At 36.5% G+C, this 24,878-nt stretch overlaps 1 long non-coding RNA gene across 1 annotated transcript; it reads left to right on the plus strand.

Annotated features, from left to right (window-relative positions):
• Nucleotides 1–2,706: 2,706 nt before the first annotated feature.
• LOC123865145 lies at nucleotides 2,707–23,663 on the plus strand. The gene is made up of 3 exons (XR_006795920.1): nucleotides 2,707–2,752; nucleotides 12,019–12,023; nucleotides 23,522–23,663. It is a non-coding gene; the product is annotated as an uncharacterized LOC123865145 (long non-coding RNA).
• The last annotated feature ends 1,215 nt before the right edge of the window (nucleotides 23,664–24,878 follow it).

Here is a 24,878-nt window from a genome sequence, read left to right on the forward strand (position 1 = left end):
TCAAACCCTTCCGCATACATCTTGACTAAGAGAACGAGATTTCGACTCTTGGGATTTTACGATTTAATTTTAATTTAATTTCAGCCGTTACAAAATAAAGGCCTTAAAAATAACGTATAAACTCAGTATTAGACTACTGGCCCATGTTCAAAAATGGATGGGTCATATGAACCACCAGGTGACGTATACAGGACGATATAAGAGCATAAAATAATAAGATTCAGCACTATGCCGTCACTTGTAAGCTGTCCAACAGAGTGCTGGTGAGAATTCAAAAGTGCAGGTAGAGTGAGTACATTTTGGTCATATATTTTTGTACGGCATTTTTACCATCGATAGATCCATGAAAAATAATAAGAAAGCGCGCAGTGCCGTAAAAAAATGGTGCGCCACAAAGTCAGTAAATTGTTTGATTTTCTGACAATTTCCGGGGTAAATTTGGTCATTTAATTCTGTACGGCACTAGTTTCATACTGTTTCAATACAGCCTCTAATCCATTATTCCGCAACGCCGTACAAAAATCATGCGACAAGGGGAAAAAATTGAGGGTAGCAACCCCCTTTCTTTCCGTGGTCCGGGGGGTGATTTGAAACAACATAAAATTAATTTATTTTGAAAGTGTTTTATGCATAGATAATATTTTTTTACATGCCGTACATTTTCGTTGGTCCAAAGGTTTGTAGGGGATGTGGATATTATATACACACCCGTTCACTTCAGTTAGACGGCATAGTGATTTTATCATATTATCAATTGTTCTCTTCAAAAATATGTTAATGCCGTACAGTATCAGATGGCCATAAAGTACTACACCCTTAAAATGGTAGCGTCATTTTCATCAGCCTAAAAGATATGGTCTGCATTAAAATGTACGGCATATTTTTTTCCTAATTTATTTATCTTAATACTATTTAAAACAAGGGAAAAGCGTAGAAAATTGCTATATTTTATTAATCTATGAATATTTAAACTTTTGCAATAATTTGAAAAATTTCAGTTTTTGTATTTCTCTATAATTTTTTTTAGAACAGTTTTTTTTGAACGGCAATACTATACAACAATAGTATTTTACACTATCATGTTAAAAAAAAAGTTGCCGTACAGAGTCAAATGATTTTACAGCTTTAAAAATCAAGTATACCATGAAATTAAGATAATTATTGATACACATTCAAATGAACACTAATTTGTTGACGGCATTATTTTTAATAGTACTTTTGAGTGCTAGATAATGTTTTGGAATCAAAGCCGTACTTTTTCAAATCACCCCCCGGACCACGGAAAGAGAGGGGGTTGCTACCCTCAATTTTTTCCCCTTGTCGCATGATTTTTGTACGGCGTTGCGGAATAATGGATTAGAGGCTGTATTGAAACAGTATGAAACTAGTGCCGTACAGAATTAAATGACCAAATTTACCCCGGAAAAGGTCAGAAAATCAAACAATTTACTGACTTTGTGGCGCACCATTTTTTTACGGCACTGCGCGCTTTCTTATTATTTTTCATGGATCTATCGATGGTAAAAATGCCGTACAAAAATATATGACCAAAATGTACTCACTCTACCTGCACTTTTGAATTCTCACCAGCACTCTGTTGGACAGCTTACAAGTGACGGCATAGTGCTGAATCTTATTATTTTATGCTCTTATATCGTCCTGTATACGTCACCTGGTGGTTCATATGACCCATCCATTTTTCAACATGGGCCTGTAGTCTATATGAAATGCTAGTGAAAGATAAAAAAGCAGAAGATTGTAAACAAAGAAATCATCCATTTCTTCGCCCTACATTCAGAATAATTGATAAAATCAATATTCATTAATAATAATTGAGAGCATATTTTTTGTCAGGAACTCCTAAAGTCCTATTTATTAGAAGCATTCTATTGTTGTATGGATGAAAAACCCGCGCCCTTTTCAATATGAAATGACGCTTAGGAACAACGTTCATTGAATTTGAATTATTAGATTTCAATGTAACCGCAATTTCACGGTTTGGATTTTTCCTTTCCTTGTGCTATTCCGTGTGCTTGTGCCTGCCTTCATATATTTGGGTCAACGGGAAGTAGGTTTTGATTCTCTTGAAAGGTCTGGACAGACACGACAGACAGAAAGTCAGACAACGAAGTAATCCTAGGTGGATTCCTTTTTTCTCTAGAGAACCCTAAAAATATGAAAATGTTTTTTCGCTCTATCACTAATACATTTTAGAACCTGTAAAGTAATAAATTTCTATCGAATATTTTAGTGAATTTTTCATGCTAAATTAATACTGAAAGTATTTGATTACCGCTGAAATATCATAAATTTAAATACCAGGCCAGCATAATCAAACATCGCTTTTTAGGATAAACGGATTTTATGAAGCGTAAAATACAATCAACGAATCATAAAGAAATATTTTATTAATTTAAATTTTAAATAAAGCTATGTTTATGATATTTTTGGAGCGTTTTTTATTTTTACCCGACTGCGGCGAAGGCCAAAAGGAATGTGTTTGACTTATAATGTACTAGCTGATGCCCGCGACTTCGTTCGCGTGGATGTAGTTTTTTAAAAATCCCGTGGGAACTCTTTGATTTTCCGGGATAAAAAGTAGCCTATGTGCTAATCCAGAGTATAGTCTATCTCCATTCTAAATTTCAGCCCAATCCATCCAGTAGTTTTTGCGTGAAAGAGTAACAAACATACACACACACACACACACACACACACATACAAACTTCCGCCTTTATAATATTAGTGTGATGTATGTATGCCCGTTCCTGCCTATTTTTCTTTGAGTTACCTCACTCTTGTTCACTCTGGCGGAGCTGTGTGCTACCAGACGTCAATCTAACGTTTTTCGCACTGTATGTTGTTCCTTATGCTAGAATCCATTACAATAATGACACGGCAACCCTTCAAGAGGACACTTTATTTAACGCTTTTACGCTGATTGTGCAGACTTTATTGTTTTGGCCGAGTGTTTGGATATACAGCACGGAAATATTTAACAAAACTACAATCCTACTAATATTTGGCTGAAATTTGGAATGGAGATAGATTTTATCCTAAATCAACACACAGGCTACTTTTTATTCCGGAAAATCAACGAGTTTCCATGGGATTTTAACCTATATCCACGGGAACGAAGTCGCGGGCATCAGCTAGTAAGGCATATATTCTTTTTTATGATGTCATGAGGATCCACGATAACATGCACGAAAAATAAGTTGGCACAAAATTGTGTTTGATACCTAGCTTATATAATATAATTATTAATTATTTATTAATAATGTAATTATTATTAATTATTATTTATCCTATTTTCGAGAAAATTAACCAATTTTCAGTGGTGGTATCACTACCCATATTATTTTAATGCGATAGTGTGTTAGTTGGTTAATCCTTTAATCACGTCACAACGGAGCTACGGATCGACGGGATTTTTGCATGAGTAGATACCTATAAATAATAATAATTAAAGACCTGAAGAGCAACATAGGCTACTTTTGGCCGTAAGAAAACCTGCATGTCTGCGAGTTCTCCACAATGTTTTCAAAGGTGTGTGAAGTCTGCTAATCCGCACTCGGCCAGCTTGGTAGACTATGGCGCAATCCTTCTCACTCTGACAGGAGGCCCGTGCGCTAGTGATGGGTAGATCATGATGATTGTATCATCATCATGTGATCATGATGATGGATGGATGATCTTAGCAGGCACCCGAGGGCAAATTTCGATGAAAATACATTTCTTAGCTATGAATTGTTAATTGAAAATGCCTACCCAGTACCAGCATGCGTTGTCTATACAGCACAGAATTTAGGCATAAAGCCGTTCGTTACTGCAGACAACCCACGTCTCGGATTAAATCAAACAACGTACGTCTGTTCCAGCCAACATTTTCATATCATCAGCGAAATGGCTGAACTTCCAAATTTGTTGCATGAAATTTGCACAATTTGCGGCCGGGCTGAAAGATGTGATATTCATATCTTATGCGCATAACTCAGGCACTGTTACACGGTGGAGTGGTCTCTTGAATATGAAAATAAAAACCTTACACTCTTTTTTAAGAACATTGAAACTCTAAAGGATCTCTAACTAAAGTTGTGTGGCTTATCAATATCCTTATCAGCCATTCCGCTCGTGGCAATTTTTTTTATTTATTTATTTTATTTATTAAGGAACACTGACAATATACATATTTAACATTTTATATATACGTACAAACTATTGCATAGACTGATATGCATATCAATGACTAGTGTCCACAACATTTTTGTAAAGCGCCAGGTAAACATTATATAATAATAGATTATAATAGATTAGATAGAGGCAATATTTTGGCAATTAAAAAAAAATATAGCGAACTAAGCGTGTTATTCTTTAGTATGTTTGATTTTGTTCGCATGTCTATTATGATATTAATATGACTTATTCGCTTTGATAGGTACATTTCTTTTGTTTGAGTTTACAGAATAAGTACCTATGTGATACTGTTTCAACAGCATTCGATAAAAATTCATAGTAGTCGACAGTTCACAGGCGATTGGTTTTAAAAACACCTTCGCACGTCTATTTTTCTAACCACATTTGCATCTTTGTCGGAACCGTTCGCCAATTTGGCGCTGAGCCCGCTTTTTGTCAGATATCTGCATCGCCCGTCAGTCAGTTAGTGAATTAAGTTAACAAAAGAGCTTTGGTAAATAAACATTTTATATTTCGAAGTCAAAGTCAAATTATTTATTAAAAAGTACCATTGTGTCACTCTTTGATTGTCAGTTGTTGAATTTGTAAGATGTAATGGTGATTATTAATTACGTAAACTTAAAACTAAAGCTACGATTACGATGGTTTATTACTCAATTAATTCGTTTCCTACATAAATTCCTAATTTTTTTATTTTCTACATTTCTTTATTTACATTTCAGTTTGATCTAGTTGTTATGTACAAGGTCTTCAATGTCATAATCAACCTATCACCATCTCACTACTGAGCACGGGTCATTTCTCGGAGTTTGGTCATAGTCAACCACGCTGGTCAAACGCGGATTTTCAGACATCGGCCTCCTACTCGGTTGTTCCTCAAGGGTTCTTTGCATTTTAAGCAATTGAACATCACTTATTACTTTTAAGGTGACGGAAAACGTGAAAAAAACTTGCACGCCTGAGAGATGGCAGACTATGGCCAAAGTGTTTTCGTTCTGGAAGGAAACCTGTGCTCACTTAGTGAGTTGCTGATAGGTTGATCATGATGACAACCCGTCTACACAATCTTACTAATTAATGCTGTCAATCAATCAATCAGCCTGTTTGCGTCCACTGCTGGACATAGGCCTTCCCAAGAGCGCGCCACCACACACAATCCTCCGCCGTCCTCATCCACCCACTTCCCACTACCCTCCGGTCCAGCTAGTCAATTAATGCTGTAATTTTGTTGATTTGTCTGCAAAAACAAACACAAAGGGGAATGGTGTAAAAAGTTTGCGTGTCGAAAAAGGTCAGTATTCCAACTTTGCTATCACGAGTCATGGCCCGTTTTTACCCTCTCAAACCCCCATGTCAACCACCATGACACCGATAAGAGCGGACGGAATATGTGTTGAGATAACACCCGTTTTGGTTATGTTGATTTTTTTAACACACCGCTTTTTTGTTTTGAGTCAAAAACAGATTTTAACTCCGGCTCCACTACTACAGGTACTGATTCCGATGATTAATTTAATAAGTAAAGGACAGACAAAAGTTTAATTTACAAGCGTAAATTAAAAATTTATAACACCGCCGACAACTGAAGGTTACAGTAACTAGAAAAGAGCTGATAACTTTCAAACGGCCGAACCGATTTTCTTGGATTATAGCTAAGAACACTCTCGATCAAGCCACCTTTCAAGCAAAAAAACTAAATTAAAATCGGTCTATTAGTTTAAGAGCTACGATACCACAGACAGATACTCAGATACACACGTCAAACTTATAACACCCCTCTTTTTGGGTCGGGGGTTTAAAACTGTCAAACCTCGAGATTTTAGGCAACTTGTTTTAACTTGTTTTTAACTTGTAGAGTAGCATTAAAATTCACAGTCTTTAATTTAAAATTAATTTTCCGTTTAGTCCTAAAAAGGTTTAGCGATATTAAAAAGAAAAAGGAGCAGATTCTAAATTTGTTTAGAGAAAAACAACGCAATCGATGCCAATGCAATGTGGCTAAATCTGTTGTTCCTTCGCAATCTCTGGACTAAACTAAATGAAAATCTAAATCTAGAACCTATCCTCTTCCACAGGGAGTACTATGAAAGGGAAAGCAGTAAATACATTTAGACGATCTTGATAAAACAATTTGTAAACTCAATGCTGGTTAACAGGGCTCTCTCCGTCACTCACTCCATACAATCGTAGTCCCAATTTCATTTGAATATTAATCAACCAAAGTCCATGAAATTTTGCAGACATATTCTAGAAACTAGTATCTGTGCCTGTGGTGTTTTAGATTTTTCTAAAAATATGTAGTTTTAAAATTACAGGGGCTCCAAGATTTGTATGTGAATTTTTAAGACCGCGAAACTTTTAAACCGAATATTTTAACAGAAATCTGGAAAACCACAGGCATAGATATTAGTTCCTGGAACATTTTTACAAAATTCCATTGAGTGTGATTGGTTAGTATTCCAATGAGAGATGAACTATTTTTGTATGGAGCGAGCGACGGAGAGAACCCTCTTAAAGTGATTGTATTTGCATTTCAAACTAGAATGTAGTTTTTCATCGTTTGTAAAAAGCTTTTCTCTTATACCTGAAAGATCAATACAGAAAACTGGTTCAAAGTGGTTCACAAAATTTGTATTGGACTGTTAGTTGAAGAGCTTCGGAGTTTTCTATTTCAAGTTTTGCCGGAACAATGTCCAATTGTTAACAAGTTGGCATTCAAATTGGAGCTAGACCTTGATTTGGAGTCTGAAAATTGTTCGACGCTAAAAAGACCCGTTTTGCCTCGATTTACAGATTTAACTTTGCATATTAAGTTCTAACAAAAAGGCAGTTATATTCTGTTTTTTAAAGAAAAGCCCCAAACCAACTTAGGATTAAGTACAACTGGCCAAGTGCAAGTCGGACTCGCATGCGAAGGATTCCGTACCATCGTACAAGGTATTTTAATATTTTTATGTGCAACACAGCAAGTTAATGGCAACATCGCCATCTATATGTGATTGCAATTTAATTTTTTCGAGAACGCACTTTTTTTTGTGATGTAACCACAAATTCTCTGTTTTCGGATTTATTCCTTTACTTGTGCTATAAGACCCACCTACCTACCAAATTTCATGATCCTAGGTTAATGGGAAGTAACCTATAGATTTTCTTGACAGACGGACAGACAGACAGACAACAAAACGATCCTACAAGGGTTTCTTTTTTCCTATTTAGGGCACGGAACCCTAAAACACCAATGTTGCTTCAGCGTTTCCCGATCAGTAACTTAGAAATAGTAGTTCAATATCCTGAAATAATAGCAACCTCTCTTACTGGAGATTGTATACCAGATTGCTACAATTGAAGTAATCTATTTCAATCCGCTTGTATGAAATTGCAAGGAAAATCCCTAAGGAAACTACGACATACGGGGAACGATATAGAAAAAAGTTTAGCTACCTACGTCTGTATGTTTGTATGTTCATTAAGGTGATCGCATACCAGAGTGACCGCCTGGGTGCCTGGTACACTTCGACCGCCCGTTGTGCCAGATCATTCTTTCCACGTGCAAACTGTGGAATCAACTCTCTTCTGCGGTGTTCCCATTAGATTACAACATGGTGTTATACAAGGAGCGGACCAACAAATTCCTGAAAGGCTGGCAACGCATTGGAGGCTCCTCTGGTATTAGCACATGTTCATGAGCGGCGGTAATTACTGAACATCAGGTGATCCGCTTGCTCATTTGCTCGCTATTTTTATTTAAAAAAAAAAGAGACGCAGGACTCAGGAGTTACAAGCAACGTAGTTTTAATTAAATTACTAGCTTTTGTCCTCGACTTCGTCCGCGTGATATAATTTATGTTCTCTTACACCTATAAACTTAGAAACCTTTTGAATAAAATTATTTAGTATAGATCATAATTATTATTATAACAATCTAGGTCCACCATTGAGTATAGGTCTACTCTCAGACTGAGAAGGGTTTTAGCCATCGTCCACTGCGCTAGCACCAGTGCAGATTGACAGATTTCTAACACCTTTGAGAACATTATGGAGAACTTTCAGGCATGTAGGTTTCTTCACGATTTGCACTGCACGGGCCAATCTTTATCTTGTACTAAGTTTTTATAATTTTATAATGGTACCGTGGAATAAGAAAAATAGCTTGATAAGTAGATTCAAATAAATAATATTATAAGTTTCTTGATAAATGGATAAGCTGCTTTTTATTTATATTGTTAGCAATGGAAAAATATGCAGCAAACAAACTTGAGCTACGAGTTTAAAGTTTTATAGAGTAAAGCCAAGTTCACATTAAGCCAACTTTCATATCAAAAGTTTAGTGCGGTAAACCATACTATTGAAACAGAGCAATTATGGCGACCCTTTCTCAAATTTTACGCATACCTAATACCTACATGTTCAATCTAAGGTTGAGATCTATAAAACGCACTTTGACTGACATTTAAAACGAGACAGCGCTATGCTGCTGACATATAACCGTCTCATTTTAACTGAAGCTTAAGCCTGAGCAAAGTCAAAGTACGCTCTATACCTAGATCTCAGCCTAAAGCTCACGTAAGTAGCATACGTAATTAATTGATAAAAAAATTGGTTGTCTGTAAAGTCGGCTTACTGACGATAATTGAACGTGACAACGAAGGCCGATTATGCTTCTTTGTCGCTCGTTCCGCGCTCTCGCTTGCACTTCAAGCCTTACATGGAACGCCTCAGAGCGAGGTAACGCCGCATGAGTCATGTTTTTTCGTGCGTGCAGCCGGCTCTATCGAATTATAAGACGTTGTCACGTCAAAAGATTACAAATGTCAATGTACTTATAAGAGTATTTATATAAGTTTTGTAAGCTACTTAGATGAGTAAAAGATACAGATGTATCTGCAGCCTAAGTATAGAAACCTGATTTATGTTTATATTCATACATTTTACATAAACTGCCGTACTTTAGTTAAGCCGGACACAACTCTTTGGATCAATTTGTAACCACGCTCTAGAGTCTAGTTCATAAAAAATGTATGAAACTTTCAGGTGCATTTTTGCACTGGAGCGGGGTTGGGTGTGGCTGGTACCAATGTGCATCGACCTTTATAGTCGGTAAAAAATTGAAAACTGGTTCGGAGTGCTTAATCGAAAAAGTTTTACAAATCCAAGTCACCTCTGACTCGGCGAGAAAGTTATAGAAATTATTATGGGACTTTGAGTTGAAGTATTTTAAAGTTTACTATTGAACTTTTTTTTCGGTGATGATAATAGCCCTTGACTGCATCTCACCTGCAGTCTTAGCATGATGCCATGACAAAAAAATCTGCGGGTCATATCGTAAAATATCTTGAGCCCACTCGTCGTCGTCGTTGAGTCGTCTGGAAATAGACGGATCGAAAAAAACCATAATGGAAATCCCTTTAACAGGGCTCTTTCCGTCACTTACTCCATACAATCGTAGTCCCAATTTCAATTGAATATTAAGCAACCAAAGTCTACGAATTTTTGCAGACATATTCTAGAAACTGATATCAGTGCCTGTGGTGTTTTAGATTTTCCTAAAAATATGCAGTTTTAAAATTACAGGGGCTCAAAGATTTGTATGTGAATTTTTAAGACCGCGTAACTTTGAAACTGAATATTTTAACGGAAATCTGGAAAACCACAAGCATAGATATTAGTTCCCGGAACGTTTCTACAAAATTCCATTGAGTATGATTGGTTAGTATTCCTATGAGAGACGAACTACGTTTGTATGGAGCGAGTGACGGAGAGACCCCTCGGGCAGGGAAGAGTGGAGACGAGCTGTCGAGCCAGAGTTGAAATGACGAACAAGACTCGTCTGCTAAATCTGTAGCGCCTGAAGCGCCTGAGAACAAAGGAACAACCTCTTCCATAAATCAAATTCGTACCTCCTACGTATAAGAACACAGTGCTCACCGCTGCATCAGGGAATTTAGGAGGTTGGACAAAGAACGTCATTTTTAACGAAATCTGTCCCCAGCTTGAAGCGTCCGCGTTCTGGTCGGGTGTTTGGAATTTTAAAATCCTAACGATTTTAAAATTCCAATAACCGACGCCGCAACGCTTCCACAAAACATTGCAGAAGTTTTGTTGCGAAAATTGTTTTGAACTCGTTACACAAAATTTGTTGAATCTGCCCCTTTTTCTTAATTCTTGCACAAATCACAAGTATTGAAATAACACAAATATTTTGTACAAAAGGCTTAGTCGTTTAGAAAGTTTTAAATACTTAGTTGGTTTTTAACTTTAAAAGCGTTACTTTATGTTTTTTCGCTTTAACTTGTTATTGATAAAAAATTAGTATTTGACTGCGATCTCATGTTATTGACGATGTCTAAGGCTGAAATCTATAGGACGCACTTTGACTTTGACCAGACTTAAGACACTGTTAAAACGAGACGACGTTATACCGCTGGCATAAAGTCTCGTTTTAACAATCTGCTGATGATTCTTGCTACATTTTAAATTATCGTTAACACCATGCGGCTCTATGGAATGCCACAATGTCACACTTTAACAAGTAAATTTTCAACACCCCCAACAAATCATTTTCAAATAAATAATTATGTATATCTAGGCAACGTCCATCTTGACAGCTTGACATTTGTCAATTGACACTTGAATATTATGAACCCAAGGGTTATCTAACCTTCTTTTCTACAAGAAAACTAGAAAATAGCTGATAACTTTCAAACGGCTGAACCGATTTTCTTGAATTATAGCTAAGAACACTCTCGATCAAGCCACCTTTCAAACAAAAAAAACTAAATTAAAATCAGTTCATTAGTTTAGGCGCTACGGTGCCACAGACAGATACACAGATACACAGATACACACGTCAAACTTATAACACCCCTCTTTTTGGGTCGGGGGTTAAAAAAGCTTCGTAAAGAACACCAAAAAACAATTTCCTTCCAAAACAAGTGAGACAAAGTTGTAATTATAGTGTGGCTTTTGTCTGAAATTATCCACTTGCGCATACATGAATATGCAAATGAAAAGACTCCTCGTGTCTTTTAAATTAAAGGACGTAGTACTAAAACGTTCAGCGCCTCGTTGTTACGATGTGTGTGGAATTTTACAATGTTATTATACTTCGTGAAATAGATTAACACATTCTGGTCTTCCCTTGGCTCTATTCACCGGACCTATAGCAAATACAAGGTCATGATTTGGGCCAAGTATGACTTTGGGGTTCTTTATACCCTTGAAGTTTAAAAACTGATAGATGTTGGGGTCCCAAGGTACTAGAATGGCGGGCTTTCACCGGCAAGCGCAGCGTTGAAAGACTCACCCAATAGGTGGACAAATCATCAAAGAGACGCAGGGAGTCGCTGGACCTCAGGCAGCACAAACTGTGACGTATGGAAGTCCTTACAAGAGACCTATGCCTATCACAGACACAGATATTAGTTTCTAGAATATGTCTGCAAAATTTCATGGACTTTGGTTGCTTAGTATTCAAATGAAATTGGAACTACGATTGTATGAAACGAGTGGAAACGAGTGACGAAGAGAGCCCTGTTAAGACCCCTACGAATTATATATTACTTTATTATTAAGTATATAAGTGCAAATAATACCGTATCCGTTTCATCGTGGATGTAACTAAAGATAATCTGTTCCGGTCACAACAAGAAAACCAGTTTATTGGACTCAGCAATAAACAATAGATGTGTGCAAATAGAGGCGTAAACACATTGTGTCCACGCGTCCGCCGCTCACACGGATTAGCCTTAAATATGATTTGGCCGCAAACCAAATGCCCACCCGATGCGTTTGCTACAGCGCTTCCCGATTCAGAAGCCTTAGTACAGGTTCTTGCAAGTCACGAGTACGCTTGAACTTTACTTGTGGGACACTGCGTAAGTGTGCGTGCCTGTTGGACCAATCAGTCACGAGCAAGCGCTTTCAATTGCCCACATTTGCTTTACTTATACCGATACGACTTAAACACAAGCATGTATCGTCAATTACAAGAATTATTTAAGACTAGAAGATGCCCGTGATTTAGATTTTCTGAGATCCCGTGGAATGTTTGATTTTTCGGGATAAAAAGTTGCCTATGTCCGTTCCCGGGATACAAGCTAACTTTACCAAAATACGTCACAATTGATTAAACTAAAAGCCGTCAAACACACTTTCGTTTCATTTCCTTTTTAATATATCCACCAATGTAGATAGAATTTGTTGAACATTTTAGCTTCAAAGTAAAATTGAAATTAACTGCCTTGTTTAAAGCTCTCGTTCTTTAATACATCTACAAGCAGCGCTCCAAAAGGAAACCTTAAATCATTGATGCAGAATTTCCCACTTTAAATCAAGAATTTTTAAGTCTATTTTAAATTAACATTATTGTGTTTTGACATTCGAATTCTATGAACGTTGGTCAGATGTAAAATCTCATACTAACCACACAGATGTGTGATGCAGAGCGTTATGATGCCCGTTTCCATTTGCTTAATTAATATCTGCAGTTTGTGGAACTTTGTGAGCAGACTAGCGAATAATTTGGCGTTTTGAATCAGCTTTTCTGCTGTAGAAACCGATAGCGGGTAAAAAACTGCCATATACCTTCCAAGTTAGGCCACTTCCCTTTTAGACTGCAATCATTTGATCGCCAGGTGAGAGCGCAGTCAAGCATCTTGTAATGGAATAAAAAAAATATATTCACGAGTATAATCTATTAGTAAAGCAGCTGTAGTCGTTGTCGCCTCGTCCAACAAGCGTCTACTCCTGAAAATAGCTAGGGTCAAAACTATCTTTTCATTATTGAGATGTCCTATGTATTAATTGATAAGATCCTATGTATTAATCAAGGTTTAAGAGTGTAAGGATTAATTAGCTGAAGATTTTGTTCGTTGCGTTGTGTGTATTCGTAAAGATGTGGCTGATCTAGAGTAGATAATAATGTATAAAATATGCTATGACAATATTCCTTGCTTATCTAATTAATTCCTTCCGCATTTCTAGAAAAAACGACAATCTTTAATAATCCTAATTATGTAGCGTCTGTTCTTTCAAATTAACAAAACAAACAACACAATTTATGTTAATTAAATAATTTGAAAACTGGCAACAGTTCACTCCTTATTTTCAGCGTCCTTGATGCCGCGTGTACTAGACTATTTACATTTTGTACTACGCCCGCGGACTGTATTGCTGGAAAATTTATTCCCACGAAGAAATTGCTATTTTCTCAAGAGCCAAGGAAAATGAAAAGTGCCTTAGTTGCGTAGTTCCGCGGTTTCGGAGGGGTTGTAATTTAGGTTTATTAAAGCAAAACGTACCTCGCTCTGTGTTTTGCAGATTTCCAAGTTTGTTCTGCGATTGTGTTACGCTGAGGTTCTAGTTTCATTATTCGCAAGACTTTAGTAGGTAATAGTATGTTAGCAACTTCATTTTATCGTAACGAAATTATTTTACAGCAAACGTTCAATGAATAACACTACAGGCAATTTAAAATATCTACTAGATTTGTTGTTTTATAGTCAACATGTTTAACGGGAGCTCGGATTCGGAACTCCTCCAAGTATAGTCCGCTTTATGACTCAGAAACGAAGAACGTGGATAGTTTTTTCGCTGGGCTATGAGCAAGTCTGTGGGTGCAACGAGCGATTACTCGCACTATCGCTTGTTAGAGACATAGGTACAATTAAAGATTTTAGTTTAGTTTCTTTTTTTATTTGAAAGGTGGCTTGATCTTAGCTATAATCCAAGAAAATCGGTTCAGCCGTTTGAAAGTTATCAGCTCTTTTCTAGTTACTGTAACCTTCATTTGTCGGGGGTGTTATAAATTTTTAACTTACACTTGTATTGACACAGCATCATACATCGCTAGTACGTTTCTTGAGCGAGAAAATAGTTGATAGCTAGTTGTTTCCTCGTCGGCGGTGGGACAAGCGCTTAGCCTTTGCTTTGGCCCTTGGAAGGATTTAGAGAAATCCCAACGATATCTTTAATCACGCGAAAAAAGGCGCAGGAATAGATTAGTATAATAATACAAATCATAATAAAATGGTATTAAAAATAGGTAGGGTAAGTATGAAAAATGAGAAAACTTTAACACGGTCTACCACGAGGCAAAATACTGCCTCATAATTCTTGAGGCAAGTGAGTTAGTGCATTTATCACTTCAGAGAGTAAGTACGGTGGCTCATGTAGTGCAAACGAGAATCATAATTCTACTCGTAGCGAGCTTTACAATCATAATATACGTAATGTTTCTAGAAGAAATTTGTAGTGCTTTAGGGATTTAGTAAAATGTGTTTATGTTGTCACAATGTTGTTATTGAATTTATATTTTACTAGATCGTAGTATAGAAGCAGGCGTTATTTTGCGGAAGTGCATGACATACAAGGAACCAAAAGCCTTACAAACCTTAAAAACCTTACAATGCCTAATTGCAAAGTATTTTAGGCATTTACTTTGCAATTAGGCATTGTAAGGTCTACATCTCCTGAGGATGCTCCGGTGTCGGGGCGAAACGCGCGACGAGTGGTGTTGGGATTTGAGTGGTGGTGCGTGTGGCTTGCTTGGTGGCTGGCTTTTCCTGCATGTTTATCAGTGGGAGGGCGGGCGGTGCATGTCGCATGCTGCATGTTGCACCATACAAATTTCTTCGGTTTGGTGGATTATAGCAAATTAAGCTTTTGGTTCCTTGTATTTTTACTAAATTGCTCGCCTTAGCTTCGAACAGGTGGGCTTACATATTTCTTTGTTTGATCACCTTCAAAGCAAGAGCATCTTCTAGGCAAGCGTGATCTAACCTAGGCCTCATCATTGCATTAGTAGGTGGAAAGAATTTTAAAAGATTTCATTAATGAGTTTATGCTAACTTAAGGGAATTTATACAATTAAAATATATTATACTTCTCTTAAACAAAATAAAATATAATAAATAAAATTAGTAGCGTCGTCGTGTAGAAAATAACCAAGTAATAGGTTTTACAGAATTAAAATAGTCGACATTTCTAAAATTGCGGGACAAAATCCTCGCACTGCATGTTAATGTGGAATTTCCCAACGTCATTAGTGTTAACAAAATGAACTTGCACTGTTAAAATTCTGCGTTTTATTTTGGAAATTTCGTGTCTTGAAAATAAGATTTCTGATAGTATTTTAGCAGTGATACTCTTTTTTTTTATACAGACCTGCTAGCAAGTGATGATGCAGCCTAAGATACAGCGCGCTTGCCTAGAAGTTGCCAATTCACTCTTGAATTGAAGACTCTATACTCATACCATAGGTATAAGTTGATTTTTTTAATTCCCGTGCAAATGACATTGTCATAATTCGCCTAAGAATCATCATTCATTTGACATATACAATAATTCTTAGCATAATTTAAAACCTTTATTCCAAATATTAGAATTTCACGGACACTTCAGAATATTTAATAAAAATAATTAAATGGATGTTTAATTGATTCCCATACGTTTCCGTTCACCGGTATCCGATCATCGCTTTCAGCGCTTGATCCCTATGGTAAAAGATAAGAGCTCAAGTAGGTTAAAGCGCTAAGTGCAACAGGAGAAAGGGCTGGTTGTGAGCGAGAAACAAATACGGCTTATGTTAGCGTTCGAGTGAGATGGAACACAATCGTGTTTGTATTCTTTACTCTATGTTGTTCAGTTGATGTCGAGTCGAGACACACTACCAAATAGGTTTAGTAGAAAAGTGATAAAAGTATATAGGAACTATTAATTTAATTCAGTCATTCATATTCATAAATCATAATTCATACTTAATAGATACCAAGCTTTGTTTACCTACCTACTTACCTCTTACGAATGAATTTCCGAGTAGGTACCAAATAAGTAAAATGAGTACCTATCTACCTACCTAAACCAAAGCTATTTTGACAGCATTTAACAGAAACCTCAAAGACATAGGTATCCATAAATAAGTACCTACCTAATGAAACCCGAAACCGAAACGGGACTAGCGAGGTAAAATATAACCTCAAAATCGAAAACATTTTTGATAATAACTAAATTCTCAGAAGTGTCCGTTGTTTCAATCTACTTTCGGGGATTTAAAGAGGTTTTTTTGAACCCGTTAATCAATATTTTATGACTGTTGGTTTTTAGGCGAAACTTGTATGGAGGCAGAACAATGTCCTTTCTTCTAATTTTCGTTCGTAAGTTAGTTTCGTAAATTTTTCGGAATCAAAAGATACTTTACCAAAATGCAAGCGATCACTGTACTACGTCAAAATCGGTTAAGCGAATGGGCGTGAAAAGATGATACTAGACAGACAATTAATATTCTATAACATTAGTATGAATAATATGTATTTAGGTACTAATATTAGCAACAGAATTCTGTGTACAATCATATAGTGGTTATTACAATCACACGTAGGTATATTTACTGTTCATGTTAGTGTAGATGCTCAGGCAGCCATAACGAAATTTCCGACATTTAGATGAAGATACGAGACCCATGGTTACCTTGCTCATCCAGCTAACGTTATACTTTTACAAGAGTTCATCATTAAATAATAGTTCAGTTTTTGTTTGGAACATGTCTTACAATGGTTATTTGTTAAGAGTCATCGATGTTAAGAGTACACCATTCTATACTCTGTCCACGGAAAGCAGTTAATATAGGGCTCTGTTTATTACGTAATCCCATACTAATGACAGAAAAAAAAATCTGAGCGGGCGTCAACCATTTGAGTCACCAACCAATCACAAACATGTTTTCAAAAACATTCGAAATTCAACTTGAAAATGTTTTCAAAAAACATTCGAAATTCAATTAAAAAATAGTTTCATTTATGTTTGGAGTTTTTTGTCTCTATCATTTGTGTTTGATTACGTAACAGAGAGAGCCCCACATTAACATCTTTCCGTGTTTTTTTTACCAGTTTTGAACCCGTCCAGGGCTCTAATCCGTACGACTAATCACGTAAGTCTAGCCATAAGATATTTGTATTTATAATGATAAAACACGTCTTTCTACTTCGCTGAAGCACGTGGAATTTTAAATTGGTATTCCACATTTAATATCATCAACGAATAAAGATTGACAAACTCCACAGTAGTGTGTATCAAAGGTGAGGTCAAAATATAATTAAACGCTGCGTAGCGTTGAGACCACTTAAATTGAACAGGGATACCCGAAAGGTGTTCAAATGTACCCACCCCTATATGCTACACGGTTTATCAATTAAGTATATTGTGGTATAGGTAAAGGAGGGTTTCTCCTACCTACTTGTATAAGGCTTTGTGCTCTCAAGACTAATTTAATATAGTGATTTTCTCTATCTATCTATTGGATATTGTGATAGGTGTAAGAGGACAGGTCTGAGAGCAACCCTAGCTATGCCAACTTCACGTCATCGGGTTGGCTGGAACAGGAGTTGGTGCAGACTTCACTGCGTTATAGGGACTCGGTGCGGAACGAACGTGCGTTGATTATTGTAATCTATACATATAATAAAATTGTAGAAAAGTGGTGTCTGTACAAAGGAAATATATAAAAAAAAGTAGCAGGGGTTGTTATTATATCGACGCCGAACCCGAAATTGTAATTAATTTTTTTTTTGTCTGTTTGTCTGTTTGTCTGTGTGTTTGTGCACGCTAATATCAGAAACGGCTTATTCGATTTAGATACGGTTTTCACTAATATATTGTAGTAAGCTTCACTTAACATTGCCAATCGGTTCATAAATAAAAAAGTTATGTCAATTTAAAGAATCACGGCGAACATTTTTAACGTACAGAGTATATGCTGCCCGAAAAGTCACTATTCCACGCGAACGAAGTCGCGGGCACAGCTAGTATGAAATAAAAATAATATAGGTGGTACCTAGTGGTTTTTCTTTTTTAGTTCCACTCCTGAATTTTGATTTTCCTTAAAGTGGTCGCAAACTTAGAAGGCAAGAGACCACGAGGAAGATTTCTGACCAGGTGGTCAAACCATAGTGAACGAACTGGCGCACTTGACTGTTACGACGTAGTACTTAATTAATCCGTCCGTCCGTCCGTCGTCTGTCCGTCCGTCGTATCTGTCAAGAAACCTATAGGGTACTTCCCGATGACCTAGAATCATGAAATTTGGCAGGTAGGTAGGTCTTATAGCACAAGTAAAGGAATAAATCCGAAAACTGCGAATTTGTGGTTGCATCATTAAAAAAAAAATTAAAAATTTTCAAAGTAAGATAATTATACCAAGTGGGGTATCATATGAAAGGGCTTTACATTCTAAAATATATTTTTGTTTATTTTTAGATAGTTTTTGATTTATCGTGCAAAATGTTGAAAAAATACCCGAGTACGGAACCCTCAGTGTGCGAGTCTGACTCGCACTTGGCCGGTTTTATTTTATTATTAAATCCCCCTTTGGTTTCTACACGGCATCGTACCGAAATGCTAAATCGCTATGCGACACATCTTTGCTGGTAGGGTGGTAACTAGCCACTGCCGAAGCGTCCTACCAGAAAAAGAATATCATTTAGTTCATATTAACTTACCGTGGGGCTATTACATAGCATTTTTACTGGAATTATAATAGTAATATAATGCCCAATAAAGTCTAAACTAAAAAGAAAAATAAAAGATTCGTCTAAACTTATTTCAGGGTTTCTTTATAAATTAATATTAAACTCGTAATGTTTCGTAAATGTTACTTAACAAAATAATTATTACTAAGTTCAGAAAGCCTATCCAAATATTGTTTCAATAAACATCTATTTAACCCTCATCGTCCTGGCAAAGTTAGTCAAAGATAATTAATTATTTCGACTAAAATCTGACATTTACGTCAAAATTACTTGCCTGAATACAACCTATGTCACGCCGATTAAAATAGGTTTATTATTCTGACCTTTATGAGTTTTGGAATAAGGTTGTTTTGTGATTATTTAATTCTATAATAATAATTATTATGTAGGTATAATATCCGGGATGTAATAGAAAATGATTGGAATTCAAGTCAGTGTAATTGAAACTAAATTTACGCAGACGTTATATTTTAGTTTTTTCTTTGTCTTTAGGTACATAATTTTTAGGGTACATTTATTAATATCATTTTTCAGCACGTTACAAAATAGCATAAAAAGGCATAAGTACCGAAGTACCATTAATAAATCCTGTTTTTATACATTTCAGTTTACCTCTAAAATTTTGTTCATCCATTTTCTTATTCCATTTTGAGATAACACGATGCCACAAGTGTCAATTAAAAATTTATAACACTCCCGACAAGTGAAGGTTACAGTAACTAGAAAAGAGCTGATAACTTTCAAACGGCTGAACCGATTTTTTTGGATTATAGCTAAGAACACTCGATCAAGCTATCTTTAAAACAAAAAAAAAAACAAAATTGAAATTGGTTCATTAGTTTAGGAGCTACAATGCCACAGACAGATACACAGATACACACGTCAAACTTATAACACCCCTCTTTTGGTGTCGGGGGTTATACAAACAAAACAAAACAGACTGTCTTTTTCGTGTGACATAAGTTAAGCTCCTTAACAGGGCTCTCTCCGTCACTCGCTTCATACAATCGTAGTTCCAATTTCATTTGAATATTAAGCGACCAAAGTCCATGAAATTTTGCAGACATATTCTAGAAACTAATATCTGTGTCTGTGGTGATTTAGATTTTTCTAATGTAGTTTTAAAATTACAGGGGCTCAAAGATTTGTATGTAAATTTTTAAGACCGCGTAACTTTGAAACCGAATATTTTAACAGAAATCTGGAAAACCACAGACATAGATATTAGTTTCTAGAATATGTCTGCAAAATTTCATGGACTTTGGTTGCTTAATATTCAAATGAAATTGGAACTACGTTTGTATGAAGCGAGTGACGGGGAGACCCCTCTTAAGTAAGTACTCCGTCAGTCTGAAAGGACGTTAATACGACACAGGAACGCCTTTTGTCGTGACATTTGGTTTAGGATATCAGCAGCCAAACATAACCATCGCGATAAGGTTTCCTCGTGGATTTTTCATCGAAAACGCATGGGAAAAATGTGTCACGCTGATTATGCTTGGATTGCTAATATTTGAAGACTTTTTGATATGGCGGTATTTTTGTGTCTTTGTTATAACAACTACCTCCCTGTCACAGTGGTAAGCGCTGTGGTCTTATTAGTAGGAGGTCCCGGGTTTGATGCCCGGTAGGGTTTGGAATTTCATAATTTCTAAATCACTGCTCTGCTGGGAGGCTTCGGTCAAGCAATTTAGTGTTCCGGTATGATGCCGTATAGAAACCAGAGGGGTTTAATAAAAACTTCCATACCCCTTCCAGGTTAGCCCGCTTCCATCTTAGACTACATCATCACTTTCCACCAGGTGACATTGCAGTCAAGGGCTAACTTGTATCCTTTCATGGGAATTCTTTGATTTTCGAGGATAAAAAGTAGCCTTTGTCCGTTTTCGGGAGAGAGTTTATCAGTATTTTTCAATGCTGATGATTTTTGTCGTTTATCTCGTCTGTTATCAGTCATTACCACCTTTAATGGAAATTGCATCTGACCCTGAGTTTGGAACTCAAGAAATATTTGAGCAAATCCATACTAATATTATAAATGCTAAGTATGTCTCTCTGTCTGTCTGTTACGATTTCACGGCTCATCCGCTTCACCTATAGGCAACTTTTCATCCCCGGAAAATCAAAGACTTCCCCCGGAAATTTTAAAACCTAAATTGAGGCAGACGAAAGTCGGGGGCGTCATTCGTTCCAATATATAAAATACTAGCTGATACCCGCGACTTCGTTCGCGTGGATGTAGGTTTTTTAAAATTCCCGTGGGAATTCTTTGATTTTCCGGGATAAAAAGTAGCCTATGTGCTAATCCAGGGTATAATCTATTGCCATTCTAAATTTCAGTCCAATTCGTCCAGTAGTTTTTGCGTGAAGGAGTAACAAACATACACACACACACACACACACACACACACATACAAACTTTCTCCTTTGTAAAAAGGATAAAAAGTGTACGATATTTACCATGACCTTAAGGGTTCAAAGGGTTAAGGCTGTGAACTCCCTACACACTTAATCATCCTCACCTTGAACGCACTTGAGACAATGCAATTAGATTTAAGGATACAATACACTGCCTCTGAAGTGAGTTTTGAGGTGGAAGTTAAAAGCTTGTGACCACTTTAGCCAGTATGTTCAGGCCTTTTTAGGGTTCCGTAATAAAGCAAGCAACCCTTTATGGTTTCTTCCCGTCCTTGTGGTCGTCTGTTTGTGCATCACAGCCATTTTATTATATAGTCATTAACGCTACATAGGGGCACATTTAATATTTTTTTTAAATCAGGGACAAAGAAAATCCAGTGTGTGTGTGTATGTATGTCTAAATGTTTATATGTGAGTACAAGTGGGGTTATACTAGAATATTCCTTCAGTAGCCGAGTAAGTTTGTTTCAGAAACCAATCCCAAGGGAAGTTTTGTATTTATAACTATTCAAAGAGTGGAGAGAAAGTATATTTAAAGATCTGGAGAGTAACACAGGCTACTTTTTGGTCCGGAATATCAAAGAGTCCCTAAAACGGACTTTAAAAACCACACAATGTACATTCACTTTTTATGGCCTCCATGTGGACGAAGAAGGCGAGCATCAGCTAGTCTCTTATAGCTTGCACCACGATCAAGCACTCTCGAATGCCAACTCCGTGACCAATTGGGTCAAGTGAGCAACCAGTCACAAAGGCTTGGGGCCAATTAACTTGAAATTATCTCCTTTATTCATGGATGGTGCTTTGCTTGCTCTATTTTTTTTAAATAAATAATATAAAAAAATACGAATGAAGTTTTATTTTTTTGATCGTTTGATCTAGCAGACCCGCTCCACAAAAGTGAAATTAACGAATGTAGAAAAAACTAAAACCTTGATCCTACATAGCATTCTTTAGACAAATTTAGTTTCGAAAGTTTCCCCGTTTTAGTCGATAACTCAAAAATACAAATCGGTTAAGCGGATGGGTTTTTAGGAATCCCGTGGGAACTCTTTGATTTTCCGGGGTAAAAAGTAGTCTATGTCTGTCTCCGGGATATAAGCTAACCCTGTAACAAATTTCGTCAGAATCGGTTAAACTGTTGGGCCGTGAAAAGGTAGCAGACAGACAGACAGACACACTTTCGCATTTACAATATTAGTATGATTAGTATATTAGTATAAATTAATTGTGAGCGTTCGTCTTCAACCAATAACCGTCCACTGCTGGATATAACATGTCTCTTGTAGAGACTTTTACACGACACGGTTTTGAATGCCAGATTCAATGGCTTCCTACGACTCGTTTGATGTCTGCGCTTTCCAAGTGCAAGGTTACCATTCCAGCACCTTGACAGGGCTCTCTCCGTCACTCGCTTCATACAATCGTAGTTCCAATTTCATTTGAATATTAAGCAACCAAAGTCCATGAAATTTTGCAGACATATTCTGGAAACTAATATCTGTGTCTGTGGTGTTTTAGATTTTTCTAAAAATATGTAGTTTCAAAATAACAGGGGCTCAAAGATTTTTTTTAAGACCGCGTAACTTTGAAACCGAATATTTTAACAGAAATCTGGAAAACCACAGACATAGATATTAGTTTTTAGAATATGTCTGCAAAATTTCATGGACTTTGGTAGCTTAATATTCAAATGAAATTGGAACTACGTTTGTATGAAGCGGGTGACGGAGAGACCCCTCTTTAGACTCCAATGACTATCGGTTGTTCGAAACGTGTATTTATCCCACCTATTACATCCTTATGGCTATAAATTAGGTCTTCATGTATTTAGGTTATTGAAAACCTTGTGGGGAAAATTTTCAATTTTCCGGTATAAAAGTAGCTTATGTCCGCCTCAGGGATGCAAGCTATTTCTATAGATAATTGGTTAAACGGACAGTGAAAAGATAACAGACATTCAAACATATTTTCGCATTTATAATATGGATTAGGAACTGTTGAAATTAAGTTTGTTAAAATTTTATCCATACGTTCGGGGAAGCTAACACCAAAATGCTTACAGAACTTCGCCTTATGAAAGTCTGACCTAAATAAATTCCGACTACAATTTAATAGAAGTGCACCATAATTTTATTTACAGTTAGAAAACAAAGTTAAACTTCATGTATGAAAACCTAAAGAAAGTGTAGTTTGAAAGGAATAATTACAAAAATCTCTTCCACACTCTGTTTAGTTTTCTTTCAAAGTGTTTCTAACTAAATTACGATATGAATTTTTCCCACTTCCGAAAGTTTGGAGCTAAAATAAATATAATTCCATTGGATGTGGCACAAGTGTTAAGCTCATTTCAGGCTATGGAATATAATATATATAATTACCAGTCCAGTCAAAATAGACATTCAAGGATACAATAATTTGCATAGAGGTAAAAATTGGTACGAAAGTTGGGAATACCGATATGAATGAACTGTGAAAAGTCCCAATCGATCTCACATTTGCAAAAAATATATATTCAAGGTCAAAGTTCACAAAAATGGGATTTTGGCATTTTACAACTGTTTCCTCACAATTTTATTTTATAAATGGAAATATGTTTGTTTGTTGGTTTGCCCTTCAATCACGCTGCAGAGCGGAGCATCGGATCGACGTAATTTTTTCCATGGAAATAAGTAAAGACCTGAAAAGTTACATTAGCCACCTACTTTTTATCCCGGAAAATCAATTAGTTTCGATGAAGTCGCGAACATTAGCCAGTATAAAATTATAATTTGATTTATTTTTTCATTTTACGATTGAGAAAATAGTTTTTTAACTATTATCAACTCATCCACTCGTTATTGCAAGAGAGTGATAGTTGACGAACACCTATATTTTTATTTACCAGCTCATTTTCTGACAAAGTCGCTACAGCTTCTGATCAGTGCCACACCTGAAAAGAACAGTCTAAATCTACTCGGACTATCCGCTATAAAGTAACTTTAGAAACTTCTTGTTCAGTCTAGCGCGATGTATTTCCTACAAGGCTTTGCTTACGGCTATACTCATACGGATTTAATGTCAAAAGGATTTGCCGCTCTAAGCTTGGCTCATATTTTACCTTTTCAGTAAATGTTATGTTGTTCTCGATTATACAGTCATGGTGCACTTGCTTTGAAACTTAATGTCTAGTAATAATAGTTGCATTTGACGTGCGGGCAACTTGCAAGTTTGCTTTAGCAAGTCTACGTAAAAGTGAGAACCTAAATGCATAATCTGAAGCTTGTAGCTCAGCAGTTTGAACTGTCAGTTAGTAAATCAGCTTCTTCTTATAAATGTACTAGCCGATGCCCGCGACTTCACCCGCGTGGATTTAGGTTTTTCGAAATCCCGTGGGAACTCTTTGATTTTCCGGGATAAAAAGTAGCCTATGTGCTAATCCAGGATATTATCTATCTTCATTCCAAATTTCAGCCAAATCCGTCCAGTAGTTTTTGCGTGAAGGAGTAACAAACACACACACACACACACACACACACACACACACACACACACACACACACACACACACACACACACACACACACACACACACACACACACACACACACACACACACACACACATACAAACTTTCGCCTTTATAATATTATAAATAAATGTATAATTTAGGTGGTTAAAGTTACGTTACGGTTACTGTTAAACTTAAACCGAGGTGTGAATCATGGAGGTATGAATACTGACTGATTGTGCAACAATTTT

Source organism: Maniola jurtina, chromosome 5, assembly GCF_905333055.1.
Source record: "Maniola jurtina chromosome 5, ilManJurt1.1, whole genome shotgun sequence".
Taxonomy (NCBI): Eukaryota; Metazoa; Arthropoda; class Insecta; order Lepidoptera; family Nymphalidae; genus Maniola; species Maniola jurtina.